The sequence below is a fragment of the Eulemur rufifrons genome, chromosome 7 (genome assembly GCF_041146395.1).
Source record: "Eulemur rufifrons isolate Redbay chromosome 7, OSU_ERuf_1, whole genome shotgun sequence".
Classification (NCBI taxonomy): Eukaryota; Metazoa; Chordata; class Mammalia; order Primates; family Lemuridae; genus Eulemur; species Eulemur rufifrons.
The window spans coordinates 114,339,383-114,356,897 of NC_090989.1; the positions used below are offsets into that span (position 1 = coordinate 114,339,383).

A 17,515-nucleotide genomic window follows, 5' to 3' on the forward strand; every position below is an offset into this window, starting at 1 on the left:
ATTTTCTAACTTATAGAGAATAAAAAATGAAACTGTCTTTGAGACTAGTGCCAAATGGATTGGCATATGTTATTATCATATGCCTTCCCGTTCATGTGAAAATAGTATTAATTTTAAGATATTATGGTTAATTTAATTTTAGACTTTTAAAAACAGGCCTAACTTTGATGAACTGTGTATATTACCAGTATCCATTAAGTGGTCCTTGGAGCTCAAAAGTTTGAGAAACACTGTCCTAGACAATGTTCCCCTTAAAAGCAGAAACCATAGTCACCTTTTTCCTTTCTTTAGAGCCCAGCATGTGACCTGACACATAATAGGTACTTAATAAATATTTGATTAATTTATGTAAAAAATTGGATAGCCTTCATGGGAGAAACAAAAGAATTATCATTGTTCCTTGCCTCACCCTCAAGGAACTTAACATTCATTTGGGAAGAGTTTACAACCATTTCATTTCTGAGTATTACATTCTGCTTCAGTTTTCTCAGACATCTCAGGTTCTTTTTGAGATGAAACCAAGAACCACGAATCACAATCCTCCACAACGATTCTGCCTTAGCTCCTTTGGGAAACTACCAAACTAACCACTGATATTTTTAATTTGCTCATATATGGAGTGGCATTATTTCAAATTAAGAATGCAGTTGATAAAATTAACATGACAGGATAAAATGGATATGGCATGTAATCAATTATGAGATTTTTATGATAGATAACAGGTTGATGAAATATGGCTGGATTTTAGGTAATTCGTTATACAGATGTATACACATTTCAAATGTTTCCTATAGCAGGTTTCAAGTTTCCACAGTGATGTAGATGGCACTTAACTAATGGCTTTGTTGTGATAGATGGTGCTTATAATTTTAGCCAGCATTTATTGAGCATTAAGTAAGTGGCAAGCACTCTTCTGAACTCAGTAGATTGATTGATATATGTTCCCTGTATGGCACTGTTGTGTTTCTCCTTGTTTTGGTTTTGGTTTGGTTTTTTTAGGTGTCCTTTACATATGGTGAAATGTACAAATCTTAAATTTACAATTCAGTGAGTTTGACAGATGCCTGCACCTGTATAAACATCACCTCCATCAAGAAGAAATTATTTCCGGCATCCAGAACCTTCCCTTTTACTCCTTCCCAAATAAACAAATAAAAGAAACAAAGAGTACATTCTATATTATTCTATTTCTATGAAGTTCTAGAACAGGAAAGATTGTACTCTTTGTTCCTTTTTTCTTTTGTTTATTTTAGAGACAGGGTCTCGTTCTGTCAACGAGGCTGGAATGCAGTGGCGCCATCACAGCTCACTTGCAGCATCAAACTCCGAAGCTCAAGTGATCCTCCTGCCTCAGCCTCTAGAGTAGCTAGACTACAGAGGCACGCTACCACACCCAGCTAATTTTTTAATTTATTTTTTGTAGAGAAAGGATCTCACTATGTTGCCCAGGCTGGTCTTGAACTCCTGGGCTCAAGAGATCCCCCAACCTCAGCCTCCCAAAGTGCTGGAATTACAAAGTGTGAGCCGCCATGCCCAGCCAATTTTGTTTCTTGATTATATACTCAGCATAATGTTTTTGGATTTATCCATGTTATTGCATGTGTCAGTTTGTTCCTTTTATTGCTGAGTATTATTCTATTGTATAAATGTACCACAATTTAGGCCAGGTGCAGTGGCTCATGCCTGTAATCCTAGTACTCTGGGAGACTGAGGCAGGAGGATCATTTGAACTCAGGAGTTCAAGACCAGCCTCAGCAAGAGTGAGACCCCATCTCAACTAAAAATAGAAAAAATTAGCCAGGTGTGGTGGCACATGCCTGTAGTCCCAGCTACCTGGGAGGCTGAGGCAGGAGGATCATTTGAGCCCAGGAGTTTGAGGTTGCAGTGCACTAGGCTGATGCCATGGCACTCTAGCCTGGACAACAGAGTGAGGCTCTGCCTCAATAAATAAATAAATAAATAAACAAACCACAATTTGTTTACCCATTCTCCTCTTGATGGACATTTGTGCCTTTAGAAATTCTAGAGTTAGGCTACTATAAATAAAGCTGCTTTGAACATTCCTTTGAAGGTTTTTTATACATCTACATTTCCTTTTCTCTTGGGTAGACAACTAGTAGTAGGATTCCTGAGTCATAGGATAGACATGTTTAACTTTATGAGAAACTGCCAGACCAGTTTCCAAAGTGGTTAACCATTTTACACTCCCACCAGCAATAGGGAAAGTTCTGTTTGCTCCACATTCTGGTATTTGGTATCATCAGCCTTTTTAATGTTAGCTATTCTGGTGGGCGTGTAGTAATCTCACATTGTGATTTTAGTTTGCATTCCCTGATGACTAATGAATTGAACTCTTTCTTCATGTGCAATTGGTCTTTCTTCGTGAAGTGTCTGTTCAAGTCTTTTACCCTTGTTTTTTAATTGGATTATTTATCTTTTATCATTAAATTGTAATTCTTTATTTATTCTGTATACAAGTTTTTTTGTCAGATATACGTACTGCAAATATTTTCTTCCTCTCTGTGGTTTATATGCTCATTTTATTAACAGTTTTGATGAGCAGAAATTTTAAAAATTTCCAAGTCCAGTTTACCAGTTTTTACTCTTGCAATTAGAGCTTTCTTGCTACCCAGGATTGCAAAGATGTTCTTCTGTGGTGTTTTTTTCTAGAAACTTTGTAATTTTAGCTTTTACATTTATGTCTGTGATCTAATTTATGTATGGTGTGGGGTAGGGGTCATGAGTGATTCTTCTGTGTGTGTTTCCAGTTTTTCCAACATCTTTTTGTTGAAAAGATTGCCCTTTTACCCATTGCATTAATCAGGATTCTCCAGAGAAACAGAACCCACAGGAGAATTTATTTATTTATTTATTTATTTATTATGGGAATTAACTCACACAATTGTAGATGCTGAGAAGTTCCACCATCTGTCTGCCTGCTGGAGAACCAGGAAAACTCGTGGTATAATTCAGTCTGAGTCTGAGGCCTGAGAATTAGAGGGGCCACTGGTATAAGTCCCCGAGTCCCAAGGCCTGAGAGCTGGGAGCTCTGATGTTAGAGGACAGGAGAAAATGGATGTCCCAGTTCAAAGAGAGAAAGAGAGAATTTTCCCTTCTTCCACCTTTTTGTTCCATTTGCGTCCTCAATGGATTGGATAATGCCTACCCACGCTGGTGGGGACAGATCTTCTTTACACAGAGTACTGAATGCAATGCTAATCTCTTCCAGAAACACCCTCACAGACACTCCCAGGAATAATTTTTTATCAGCTATCTGGGCATTCCTTAGCCCAGTAAGTTGGCACATAAAATCACCATCACACCTATTGAAGTGCTTTGACACCTTTGCCAAAAATAATTGACTATATAAGTGTAGGTCTATTTCTGGACACTATTCCATTGTTCTATTTGCTTTCCTGACGATTTTTCTGTTGCTTACAGAGAGTCTTTTAGACATAATTATTATGGTGATACTAAACAACACATTAAATGAACCACATTTTTTAAAAGGGAAAAATCAGTTTTTGAATAAAGATCTTAATATATCCACATTTCCTTTCTTCCTATCCAATCACACAAATTATTCTAAGCTCTCTATACTTACTTCGATTTTGCTTATATATTTACATAATGAGTTAACACGTTGACTACATATTATCTGTATTTGTAGTTATTTCTAACACTTCCCCATGTGTTTTAATTTTTGCTCTTTCATATTATCCTCTGAAAAACAGTGAAAGGCCCTCCATCCTTCACAGGGTGTTGTTTCTTTTTATACTCTGTAGAAATTATGACTGATCCAGAAATTAAAGTGAGAAACCAGTGGTTCCTAGCCAATGCATTCTTTGAGAGATGCTGTCATCAACTCACTTATCTTGTGTAGAGTAACTTCGTTAAACAAGCTTGTGAGAGGTGCCTTGCCTCTCACTCTTGGCACAGAATGGATGTATAAAACCAGATTTTGCAGTGTGACTCAGATGCTTATCTTTATTACAAGTTAAATTTTGCTTTTCTTTCTATTTGTATTTTAAAAGTGTTTTAACGTTGACAATTTTAAAAGATTTTGAATACACATTTTACCGAAGAAGACATATAAATAGCCATTAAGCACATGAAGAGATGCTTGGCATCATTAGCCATTAGAGAAATGCACTCAAAACCACAATGAGATACCACTTCACACCCATTAGAATGACTATAATCAGAAAGACAGATAATAACAAGTATTGGTGAGGATATGGAGAAATTGGAGCTCTCATACACTGCTGATAGGAATGTAAAATGGTGCAGCCACTTTGGAAAACAATTTCTTTTAAAGTTAAACATTTACCATATGACCCAGCAATTGCACTCTTAGGTGCAAGAAAAATGAAATCACACAACCTCATAAAGACTTGTACAAAGGTGTTCATAGAAACATTATTAACAGCCAAAAAGTAGATATATTTCAGATACCCATCAGCTGATGAATGGATAAGCAATATGTGGTATATTCATACGGTGGAGTATTATTCAGCCATAAGAGGACTGTAGTACTCATTCATGTTACAACACGGATGCACCTCAAAGACACTATGGTCAGTGGAAGAAGCCAGATGCAAAAGACCATATATTGTATGATTCCATTCATATGAAATGTCCAGAAAAGGCAAATCTATAGAAGTAGGAAATAGATCCACAGTTGCCTGAGGCTGGGGGTGGGAAAGAGCAGTGACTTCAAATGGGCCTGAGAGATCTTTCTGGAGTGATAGAAATGTTCTAAAATTGAATTGTGATGGTGGTTGCACAACTCCATAAATTTACTAAAAATTATTGAAATGTACACTTAAAATGAGTGAGTTGTATGGTTTGTAAATCATACCTTAATAAAGTTGTTGTTGTTTTTTAAGAAAAAAAATGTACTAGGATTGAAGAATTCTGGCCTGAATGGAGTGTGAGATATCAAGGAAACAGTACCCTACCTGAGACTTGTGGCCAAGTAGGGAATGAAAAAAGCAGAACTGCATGTGGCATTATAGGACTCTCAGTTTTATGAACAATCTTCTCCTTGAATTCAAAAACCACAAGATAACACCTCCTCACCAATATTCAGGCAGCTGGGAGCTTTGAGGAGAGAGTGCTTAATGAAACTCAGGTTTTCTCATTTTGTGAATAACCCTAAGCTTTGTAGTTGAAGACCAGAACAGACCCGGACGCCATAGTGGAAGTGCCAGGCATGTTTGAACATAATTACCTCCACCCTGCCGTAACTTTTCAACCCATCTGTGCCAGTTACATGCAGTCTGGACTAGTATGTTCTTTCTGAGCCTCTCTCTAATCTTCTTTTTCCTCAACACTGGTGTCTTCTTTTTATGATTTTTCTTAAATGTCTTGTTGTCACAGAACATTTAATTTAAATGTCACACCATCTGAGCAAAATGATTCACTATCTTTTCTCCAGCTGACTAAACTCTCCTCTGGGAATCCTGAGGTTTTTCTTAAATACCATGCTAGTTTATTCCCTTTTCTTTTGTTTTTAATTCTGTTTACATTTTCTGAAAAGCTTTTTTGGGGGAGAGTCTGAGTGGAAAAGAATTTACTCATTTTGAAAAGAATTTGTAAGCAAAGTTAGCTAGGTTGTTGGTAGGCTTGGGCACTTAGTAATGGAAATAATGAAGGTCCTCCTGTGTTGACACACTCCCAGCCACCGTCCCAAGGATGTGCCCTTGGGTTGTAGCTTCTGGCACCTATGGGGCCCTTCCCACACCCTCTTCCGCTCTTACCCTCTATTTGAGGCTCCACATTTGTGAGCCATCTGGCTAGAGTGAGACAGTCGTCTGTGCCCTCGGACTGTGTTTTCCCTTGTAAAACTTTCTCCACGTCCCATCTATCTGATCAAACGTCTTCTTTCCTAAGAGAACTAGACCTTTTGAAATCTTTTTCCTCTCAAACCAGCGTTCTAATTGCCTTTTGCTATTGCAACATACGCCTCAAATATATTAAACTTGGCATGTTCAAAACCAAACATTTTACCCCTGCCTCTCTACTCCTCTCTAAAGCAGAACAACGCAAAACCTTTCCTCCTACTGCCTTTGTGCAGGGGATGGTGCCTGCTGGGCTTGAAACCTGGAGCTTATCTTTGATGACATTTCTTTTACCTGCCACCATCCATCTGGCCTCTGCCACGTTAGGTGAACCCAGCTTTCCCAGGCAAATGCCCACTGTGAAATTAAAACAACAATGATGTCATTTCTCTTGCCTGCCAGACTGATAAGCCTTGATAGGCATCCAGTGTAGGAGAGGGTGTGAAAAATGGGAATTAATACAGCTTTTCTTGGAGGGTGTTTCAGAATCATGTAGAATGCCCATACTCCTTGACTTAGCAAGTCCATTTCTTGGATAGGAATTTTATAGGAATTTATCCTATAAAAATATTCCATTAAGCACAAGAAGATTTGGATAATTATGTTGATAATTGCATTATTTATATTAAGGAAAAATTAGAAACATGCTAAATTTAGAAAAATATGAGATTGCTTCTATAAATTATGGAACAGGCATCATTAAAATAGTAGAAAGCCATCAAAAATGGCAATAAAGCTGTCTCTCAGTCCTTTGGAGTTTTTCCTAGCAACTAGCATAATTCTTGGTATTGGATAAGTGCTTAACAGATCTGGCTTTTATTTTTTCAATATACTATTGTGCATAATTTTATAATGTTATACATAGTATACTCTTATATATAACCTACAAGTACAGTGTCATATCATTCTTATTACTTCTTAATAAAAATCACCTTAGTGACTTCTGGTTAAACATGATGAATTAAGCATATGTTATTTATTTCTGCTCCCTGCCAAAATCCCACCAAAATTACAGTGAGGGAATCAAAAAGTTTAAACTCATAGGACAAATGGAATCAGTATGGAATTAGTAATAGATGAGAGATACCAACAAAATTTTGGGGGCTAAGAAAGCAGATAGTCAGTGGTGACTGAAATAGCAAGGGAGAGAGAACTAACATGCCTGTCATAAGGCAGGGCGAGTGCCGTAAGAAGCAAGCTGATTTGTGCCCAGAACCCCTGAAAAGCTGAGGGGTTGGAGGCACCTGGTTTCTTGGAAGGCAGTAGGGTGGCTGAGGTTGAAAATTGGAGTTCTGTTTGAAAGCCTTTATAAGAGCCATTACTTCCCTGGTTCCCTCCTCCACCCAAGCAGCAAGGAGACTGTCTCCCTTCTACTCCCCCGACCTTCTCCCTCCATCATGACAGGGCTTATTCTCTGGGAACCAGAGGGGCTCTGTGCTTGGGAACTGCAAGCCTAGCAGAAGGGGCCAGGCCAAGGTGTGGCACTGAAACCAGGTAATTAAATTAAAGTCTGCACGCTGAATGGTGAGACTCCTGGCCCCTTTTCCCCCTACTCCCATGAAAGCTGCTGCAAGGTCTGTATCCCTCAGGCAATCTTAGAGAAAATCTTAGAGTAAGTGAACCAATCTTAGAGAAAATGAACAGCCCCCAAGAAAGGACCTCCTTCGGATGCTGACAATTGGGAGGCCTAATAAAAAAATTAGCATGTCCCCATCATCCTGTGGTGACAAGCCCTACCACAGAGCTTGGGTCAACTTCACCTCGGTTCTGAATATGAATGGGCAGTTGAGGATTGCTAGACGTTTGAGGAGAGCCTGTTACACGAAAAAGCAGCGCCCCAAACCTACGGAAAACAAAAACTTCAAGGAAACAGAGGCAATGCAGAGCAGAAGAAAATGTCAAAATAATTATCATTATTGTCCTCAGGGAGATAAGAAAAGATGATGTGCACATAAAATAAAAACAAGATACTAGAAACAAAAAAGAAACAATAGCATAATAAATTAATAACTTGATAGTAGAAATGAAAAAAATATTAGAGCTGGAAGATAAACTTGAAGAAGACACTCAGAAAGTAGAATCAAGGAAGAAAAGGAAGAATAGTGATGAGAAAAAATAAGAAAATTAGAGTGTCTATCCAGGAAGTCCCAATCTGACTAATGGGAGTTCTAGAAAGAGAGAACAGAATATGAAGGAGAGGGAATTATCAAAGAATTAACACTCAGCACAATGAATGAAAAAAGACAAACACCAAGGCACATTTTTTGTTAAATTTTCATCAGAAAATCCTACAAGCTTCTGGATGGGGGAAGTCACATAAAAAGGGAAAAGAACAACATCAGCCTATTGGAAGCTGGAAGGCACTGGAACAATGAATGCCTCTAGAGTTCTGATGAAAATTATATTAAAGCTACAATTCTATACCCTGCCAAACTGGCAGACAACTGTGAACACAGAATGAAGACATTTTTAGATATGCAAGGTCTTAAACTTTTTATGTCTGTATACCCTTTGTAAGGAGATCTACAACAGGATGAACTCCAACAAAATGAGGGAATAAAGCAAGAAAGAAAAAGACATAGGAGCCCTGGAGGTTGGAGGTGGGTTTCCTGAATTGGTGACGAAGCAAAGTCCCAGTGCACCAACTGTGCAGCAGGCCTTGGAGTAGCCAGTGCAGACTGGGTAGAGAGCGTGCAGGAGGATGGAGGGCTCTAGAGTGGATGTTTCCAAGAAGAAAATGGAACCGATAGGACACCGGTGCCTGGCCATTATTGGGAGGGGTGTTAGTAATAGGCATATAGAAAACTAAGCATACTTAGGGAACAAGGCAATTATTAGCCCTAGGAAAAACAAAAAACTGTACAGGAAATGTAACACTTTAGCTCAGCAGTAAATAATATTTATGTAGTTACAAAAATCCTGAATATTGATTTAACCAGAATTGTAATGGAGGAATAGAGGAAATAATACGAAGCAAAGAGGTAAAGTTTAAAAGAGATAAATCAAGACATAGCAGCACAAGCATGCACCAGATTAAGAAATGAGGTAAATTCCAGATAAAATGGCCAAAAGAGCTAAAACCATTTGCCTCTGAGGAGTGGACATCAGGGGTGGAAAGAAGACAGGGACTATAATTCCCAGAAAGCTGTGTGGTGCTATTTTAGATTATAAACGATGGGCATATAGTTTTTGATTGAAAAATGGATTGAAAAACAATCTTAGTTCATTCTTGTAGCAAACTAATGCTATCACATAAACCTGCTTTTTACCCATTTAGGAGAACATTGGATGCTCATGTTTACATCTGTTCTCTTTGAAGTGTGCTTACTACCTTCCTGTGATTTCTCTCATCCCAGAAGGGGAGGGATTTTTGTTTCATTCCTAGCAAAATATCAGTATAATTTTGTGTTCCTGGCCTGTAAACAGATTTATCAGATGAAATTCTAGATTATAGAAGTATTTTCTTAAAAATGTTGTTTCAGGCTTTTTTCCTTAGGTCATTGCATAGAAATCAGCTCTATCTTATAAAATTTTTTGAAAAAAAATTATACTTGTGTGTCATTAAGAAGAAAACATGGATGCTGTATGACAAAAAGGCCCCCAGCTAGCAAGATGCTCCCCTGGCTTTTTTAGCTGTTACCCTTAAGAATGGCTGTTGGATAACACGTACTGGTGACTTAGAATAGGGGCACTTTTTCTCCAAGAATCTCCACCCATCATGTTTATCCTGTCCTGGATTAATTTATGTTGACAACTTTTGAAGAACTGAAAAAACATCCTGAGAAGATTTAAATACTTTGTTCCATTTTTTGTTTTTTCTTTTTTTTATATTCTTTTTCCATCACGAGACTCTAGATCTAACATTTTTGAAGGTGTAAAGAAATTGGCTAGATTTGATTTTTATGACCTATCTGCAGTCTTCTCTCATGAAACCCAACTAAGAAAAAGAAATTAATATCCTTATTTTAAAAACATTATAATCCTGCACACATGGACTGAGAGATCATAACAAAGCAGACTACAGGCATATTAACAAATTTTTGGCGCCATCTCTCACATGTCTTCGTGGGGCCCCAACTTGCCCGGAGAGGCACTGCCAGGTTCTGGATCACATAGACTCTTGGAGTTTATGTTTTATCCTAGCTTGATATGTATGTTGCTGTGCTGGGAGCTGGTATTTGATGAATACTTGTTGATTTGCAGAATAAATAATCAGATGGCACAGAAAATCCCAAAACTGTACACAGATTTGAGACCAAAATATATGAAATGAAGATAGGAAACTTTTCTCCATCTCCATTCTTACCTTCATTGCACTTTTTGGATGTCTGTGTGTGGGAAAGTATAGGTTCATTGCACAGGAAATACATGTTGGGAAATGGAGGCTGTCTTGCTGCAGAGCATGTAGAACAGTCTGACTGCTCTTGCTAGAGTGTTTTTGAATTATTGCTTGGTATATATCTACACCTCTTTATTTTATTGTTTGGTAATGCTTTTTTATTTTGGAGTAAACAGCTAAAAAGAAAGCTCATGTTTAAAGAAAAACTAAGTAGTGAATTTCCAGTTCTCAATAAAGTGGATGCTGAATACATAACTTGCTCAGGAGATTTGCCACCACTTACGCCCACAGTAGGGTCCTAGTGGTGTCATTGGCCACAGGAAAACCAGATGATGAACATCTGTGAAAAGGAATCCTCTTCATTTCAAGTTTATCTCTTTCTCCAACCAAAACCTAACCCAGTAGCTCTTTGCACAGTTGCCTGTTTCCCCATCCTGGCTGTAACTACGTTAGAGTTCCTGTTACTCTGGGTTCTGCTGTGTTGTTCCCCCACAGTTTTCCCCTCTGAGTTTCCTCTCGGCAGACTTGAGTTCAGTCACCCTCACGGTGCCGAAGGGCCTGGCCACAGCCACCATCTCCTCTCTGACATTTTCTTCTTCACACTTAGGCAGCATTTGCAAAAGAGGGATAAACTGAAGCCTTGTCTCCTGTTCATCTCACAGCCAAGTCTTCAGTCAAAAGACCCATTTCTTTTCCCAGCTCAAAGAGTACTAGGCTGAGTGCGGTAGCTCACACCTGTACTCCCAGCACTCTGGGAGCTGGGGTGGGAGATTGCCTGAGGCCAACGAGTTCGAGACCAGTCCAAGCAACATTGTGAGACGCCACCCATGTAACAACAATAAAAGACTAATTTGTAGGCATCATGGTGAAATAAAATGGTTTTTAAAAAATTTTTTAACTAAAACAAGTACTAGTGACTGCTAATTGCCTGTCATGCCAGCCGCCAGCCACAGATGAAGGAGTCAGAAAGTAATGATAGTGGTGCTGTAGGGCCCAGTTACACTTTTGTAGGGACCATGGAAATTACAGCATTTGCCCCAGTGATTCTGAATTTTCTCTCTTTTGTGCTTGCTCCAAATTGCCCATGTCCCCTCTACAGAGAGGTGTCTTGAACCAAATTCACCTCACCAAGTACACCCCAAGCAGTCTATAGTCAGGCAAAGAGAGCCTGAGATTGTGTTGCCTGCTTTTGTGGCCACATCATCCTGTGGATTCATAGAGAACTTACAGGCGCCCCAAACAACAAAGATGTCTCCACAGTTGCCTGTCACAGAGGTGCTGAGTAAGGACAACTGGTAAATGTCACTATCCATTTGTTAGGGTAATTAACACAAAGTGCAAAGCAGCTCTAACAAGCAACCCCCCATCTCAGTGGCCTAACCTAACAAATGGTTATTTCCTGCTCACTTCAGTCTAGTGCAGTTGATGGCCGTTATGGGCAGCTCTCTGTCAAGCATCAGCTCCTCCTGTGTGGCTTTGCTGTCTCCTAGAATCTCCTTGTTTCCTCCACTGAATCCCCTCCTTAGAGCAAAAAGAAAACTCCGAAAGGATTGCTGAGATGTTTTATGGCTAGTCCTAGAGGTGCGGACATCACTTCCACTTCTATTCCGTTGACCAGGACCCAGTCACATGACCCCAACCTAATTGCAAGGGAGGCTGGGAAATGTAGGCTCCCTGTGTGCCCCAAAGAGGAAACGAGATTTGGGAGTGTATCCTCAGTCTCTGCCATTGTCAGGTCATGGAAAACACAGTGAGGTAGAAGTCAAGTGACCTGGGCTCTGCCACTGATTGCTGGGTGGCCTTAGGCAAGTCATCATGACCACTCTGCGCTATTTCCTCCTCCCCATAAGGATGTTAATAATGCTTGCCCTGTACTTGTGAGTTTACATTATTATATAAATGTATGTGCTAGTAGTAGGAGTTGTGGCCTGTACTGTTTTTTAAAAAAGATTATAAGGATCCCAATCATTTATTCAGTGGATATTTTTTGAGCACCTGTGATAGCCAAGCATTGGAATAGCTACAAACTCTGCTTGCTGTATGATAAATAATCTTTGAAGAAATAATATGGCTATGTGATCAAAATGACTGAGGGGCTTAGGATAGGCCTCTCTGAGAAGGTGACACTTGAGCTGAGGCCTAAATGATGAGTTGGAGACAGACACACGAACATCAAGGAGAAGGGTGTGCCGAGCAGAGGGACCAGACTGTGCAAAGGCCCTGCGGTGGAAATCAGCGTGGAGGGTTCCTTGAATAGAAGAGTGATTGGCATGAAAGTCAAACTTTTGTATAAAGGGGAAAGATGAGAGAGAGGGACCATATCATGCAGGGTCTTAACCTCTCTGTGCCTCAGTTTCTTCACCTGTAAACTGTAAAACTGGGGTAATAATAATATCAACTTCATAGGGTTGCTATAAGAGATTAAATGAAATAATGTATGTATAGTGCTTAGAAAATACCTGGCACCTCACGTACACGACCTAAATGTGTGCACTATAATTAAGGTGAGGATTTTATTCCAAGTGCGGTGGAAAAGTTTTGGGTGGTTTTCAGCAGGGGAATGTTAGCTCGATCTCCACTGGTGCCTTTGGGCTGGGCTTGAGGTGAATGAGGATTTCCTCACTCCTTCCAGACATCGAGGGGTAAAGCTATTTTGGTGAAATCCCCAACAACAAAAGAAAATGTTCAAAACATCACGTTATTTCTAAACATAATCTATGTTTATGTATAGGATTTCCCCTTTAAAAGAATAGTATTGAAATACACACAGAATGTAGATGAATAAGATCATGTAAGCTATGATTTATCCCCCCTCAAAAGATAGTCAAATATTTGTACATAATTTGTCTATAGATGTTTCTGGATTACATTTGGGGCTACATGTGAGAGGGGACAGTGAGCGGCTGTGCCTTTCAGCTTTATGTAAATAAACTGTGGTCTGCATTTGAGAACACACTTTCCCAAAAATCTGTTTGTGGAAGAAGGAAACCTTAGAAGATTAAAACGACAGATTTTTAAAATATCAGGCATGCTACAAAAACAGATCTTTATGCTCAAAGTAGTAAATGATGCGTTGGGGGAGGAAAAGCTGCAGACACAAAGCAGCGTTACCATTTCTACAGCAATGTACTCCTCCACACAAAAGAAGCTGGCCTCATATTTGCATTTTGATCATAGTATCCTGAAAATGCAAACCATCAGCTTAAAATGCAGCTCCTCTGTTTGCTGGCAGGAGCCCCAGCATCGAAAGACTTGGCACGTCTGCCTGTGACAGCGAGGACATCCCAGGGGCTGTGGGGTGAGCTGAGGTCACTCTTGCAGCGCTAGGCTTTGGCCCACACAGGACTTGGCTGTTGATAGGAAAAAAACACAAATATCGAATTGTTTTTCTACGGGCAGATAATGAATCCCCTGGTCAATAAAATCTCACAAAGCAGTAGCTTTATCTCGTTACCACCAAAAAAAAGTGTCTTAATTAAGTTTCTGCATTAAGTGTTAGCGTTTAGAGGAGATTTGAAATATAAAGTTTCCAAAAAGGTACGTCTCTTCTTTTTGTAAAGAATGCCTTAGAAAGGAGGGTGGCCTTTTGGAGTTCTGCTGCCAGGAGAGGTAGGAAATATTAGAATGAAAGAGGTAGAGCCACCAGTACGTTCCTTGTCCGTGATGTGTGCAAAGAAGCTGGTGTTTCATTGAGTACCTAATGAATTCATTCATTTAACAAATAGTCTTGATGTTGAGCCTCCACTTGGGGCCATACACTGTACCAGAGGCTGGGGATGCAACAGTGGACAGGGCAGGAGGGATCCTTGCATCCTAGAGCTCCATGGGAATAAAGGAGTGAGCAAGTGGGCTGAGCGCCCCCCCACACACACACCTGAGGGCTGGGCTGCTAATTGGGCAGAAGCTGCTAATTGGGCAGAAGCTGCTAATTGGGCAGAATCTCTAGGAGCGCCTCCAGGAAGAAGTGACCTTGAAACTGAGACCCTAAGCATGAGGAAGGAGTGAGAGAAGGGCAGAAGTTGGGAAGTGTTCCAGGCAGAAAGAGTAGCTTATGAAGGCCTTGTGTATTCTTATCTTTACTTTTCCCTCTTCTCTTCTTCCTCAGCCATAAAATCCAAGGACTTCCAGGTTGTAGAGTGATATGTCTAGCATTATCCCATTTTCAGTAATTTTTAAAACAGACACAAAAACACCACTCTGTATTTTGCATGGATCCATATACATGTATTGAATGGCATGAAGGGAAACCCACCAGATCTGTGACAGTGGTTGCATCTGAGGAAGGCGGCAGAAAAGAGCCTGGGATAAGGACAAAGGAAACTTCATTTTTATCTGAAATGTTTCATTTTTTTTTTGTTAAAGGAGACTTTAAAAATTGTTTGACAAAACGTTAACAAAAGTCAGTTCTGGATGGTTGATATCCAGGTGTTTGTTGTATTATTCTATGAATCTTTCTGTATTTTTTTATATCCTTAACAAAGAAAAATCAAGGTTACAGACTGTAGATTGTTCAAGTAGGAGGGTCATCTTCAGAGAATATGTTTTCCGAAGTCCTTTAGAATGACAACCAGGAGCTCCTATCAAAGTTTGCATCACAGGGCATCAGACAATCTTGATCACTCATATAAAAACTGAAGAACAGATGTTGTGTTAAAAAGGCTCGCAGCAGTATGCATCTCATTGGCAATAGAATTTTTCTTTGGCCTTTGGTGCAAGATGACATTTGTCTCTGGTTATAGGAGACTCACACTGGTACACATCACCTCTGCATCCTTCTTTCCAAAGAACTTCTGCCAGGGTTGTTGGGATCAACAGGTGTTCCAAATTGCAATGATGTAACCCAGTTTCTATTGCTGAACATATTTTTGTCTCATTCTCAGAGAAACTTCAACTTTTCATTGCAGTGGGAGCAGGCAAATAACTTTGGGGAACAAATGATTTATTCCACTGGGAATGAGCATCCAAGGCCTGCAGTTCATTTCAACACCTGACTGCAGGACAGCGTCAACAAAATTTTGTAGTGTCAAAATAAGTAGTGTCAGAGAACCAAGCACTTACCCATGAAACAAGACTGTGTTGCCCTGTACCCCTTCTTGTTGTAGTCATCCAAAGAACCCCAGACTTTCTTCCTCATTTCTTGCTAATTTTAGTTCCTGGCTCACTGTCATTTTCTTGCACACTCTTCCTTGTCATAATTCACTGTACTTGCAGTATCTATGTGGATAATTCTCTCGGATCTTTAATCTCCTCTCCTCCAATGAACTTCTCCATTGTTCCTTAGCCTCCCATTTGCACTGTTATTTTATCCTGGCCTCCACTACAGGCTAGGTGGTTACTGCCTCACCCCGCTGAGTCCTGATTTCCATCCTTACCCAGTTTGGATTCCATGGTGCATTATTATGGTCACTCCCTTGCCTACATCTTCAACTCTCTTGCCCCTCTCTCTATCCACAGTCCTCACTTGGCAACCCCCCCACTGGTTAAATCCAGCTGTCCACATGCCCTGCACCTCCGCCCAAGGAGCTGAATGTGGCTGGGACAAAAAAAACAAAAACAAATACTACCTCCATGCAGAGAGGTCTTAGTTTTAATTCATTTCATTCAACTGGGCCCTCAACACTCTTGGTAGTCCTGCCACTTTTCCTTTATCCATTTACACACCTTCTCTGTTCTCAAACTCCCAATAGCTCCTCTCCCTTCCACACTTGCTGCTGATGACCTTGTTTCCTCTGTCACCAAGAAAAGAAGAGCAATCAGAAAAAAAATGCCATATGCTCTGACCACCTCATCTACTAACCTACCTGCATCTGCCTTCCCCTCTGTCACTGGACAGAACTGTCCACGCTTCTGCTAAGGCCACCTCCTCCATCTGTGCCTTAGATCAGATCCCCCTTGGCCTGCTCAAGGACATCTCTCCGGCAGTTTTCCTTCTCTCTTACTTCATCAGTTTTGCCCTCTCCATAGAATCATTCCCGTCAGCATACAAACATGCCTTGATATAACCCACCTTATCCCCTTCCTTAACCTCTACTCCCCTTCCAGTGACACCGGTATTACTCTGTTCATCTTCACAGCAAAACTCCTTGAAAGGCTCGTCTATATTCATTGTCACTAATTCCTCTCACCCCATTTTCCTCCTGATCCTTCTCTTACCAGGTTTTGTCTCTCCTGCACCACCAAAACAGCTTTGTCAGAGTTGCCAGTGTCCTCTGGTGGCTAACCTTCTGTGCTGCTGTATGCAGTGGTCTTTCTCAGCCTTCATCTTCCTCAACTCAGCAGCAGCTCTTAACTCAGTTGACCCTTCCTTCCTCCTTGACATACTCTCTTCACTTGGCTTCTGGACACCACACACTTTTGGTTGCCTCCTGCTTACTGACTCAATCTCTACTGTGGTTTGACCTCATCTCACAGACTTGATGACATTGGAATGTCCCAGGGCTCTATCCTAAGACTGTTTCCCTTTTTTATCTATATTTACTCTGTAGGGGATTTCACCAAGTTTAATAGATTTCAATTACTCTCTACACATAAATTTGTGCAAATTACACAAATTGTCATTATTCATGCAAAGACAAAACAAATTAGTTTGAAATTGTTTTCATGGCTAGGGATTTTTCAGTGATTCATAAAGAGCTTGCTTGTATTTAAGATTGCATATGTGACATCACAGTTTGATAACTTTCTGACCATGGGACAAATGTAAGTTGCATGCAAAACAAACAACAGGGAAGTTCTATAACAGAGATCTCAGGAATAATGTTTAAAAATGAAATTGCTGTTTCTGCTATCAGCTTCATAGGCTGGGGCTTTGGAGCTTCTAATATTCACACCCGTCAGATAAGATTCTGTTAGTTAGAATGCAACCATGGCAAAGCCAAAATATCCCCCTTTTTGGGACTACCCCATTAGTTTCTACCATGGGATGTGTGTATGTGTTTGACACAAAAAAACAAATAGCACCAAAAACACTTCATCTTGTCATAGGAAAAAAAATTTACGACACTAAACTCACCAACATGAAGAAGCCTTATTGATGTGAACGCATCTATTGATCCTTAATTAAGATGAATACAAATCAAAAAATTTTGGTTTTGTGTCTGTATTTTTTTAACCATTGATTTTTGTCACATATAAGTTTTTACAGAATGAAATTTTTATACTATTCAATAGAGACCTCATCTAGTTGAAAGAGTAAAAAATATGATCAAGACTTTAGGACTAAATAACTTGAATGAAGAAGTTAAAAGGTGGTATTAACTGGGAAAGAAATGGGGCTTTTGAAACCTGAGAATCCTACCAAATGCTTTTGTAGCCATTTTGGGGGGTACCTAAT

The 17,515-nt window shown here is 39.8% G+C and overlaps 1 protein-coding gene across 1 annotated transcript in view; it reads left to right on the forward strand.

Annotated features, from left to right (window-relative positions):
- The window catches only part of PCOLCE2 (procollagen C-endopeptidase enhancer 2), a 67,562-nt gene that overhangs the window by 16,874 nt on the left and 33,173 nt on the right, over window positions 1-17,515 (forward strand). The gene's annotated exons all lie outside the window — the stretch shown is intronic.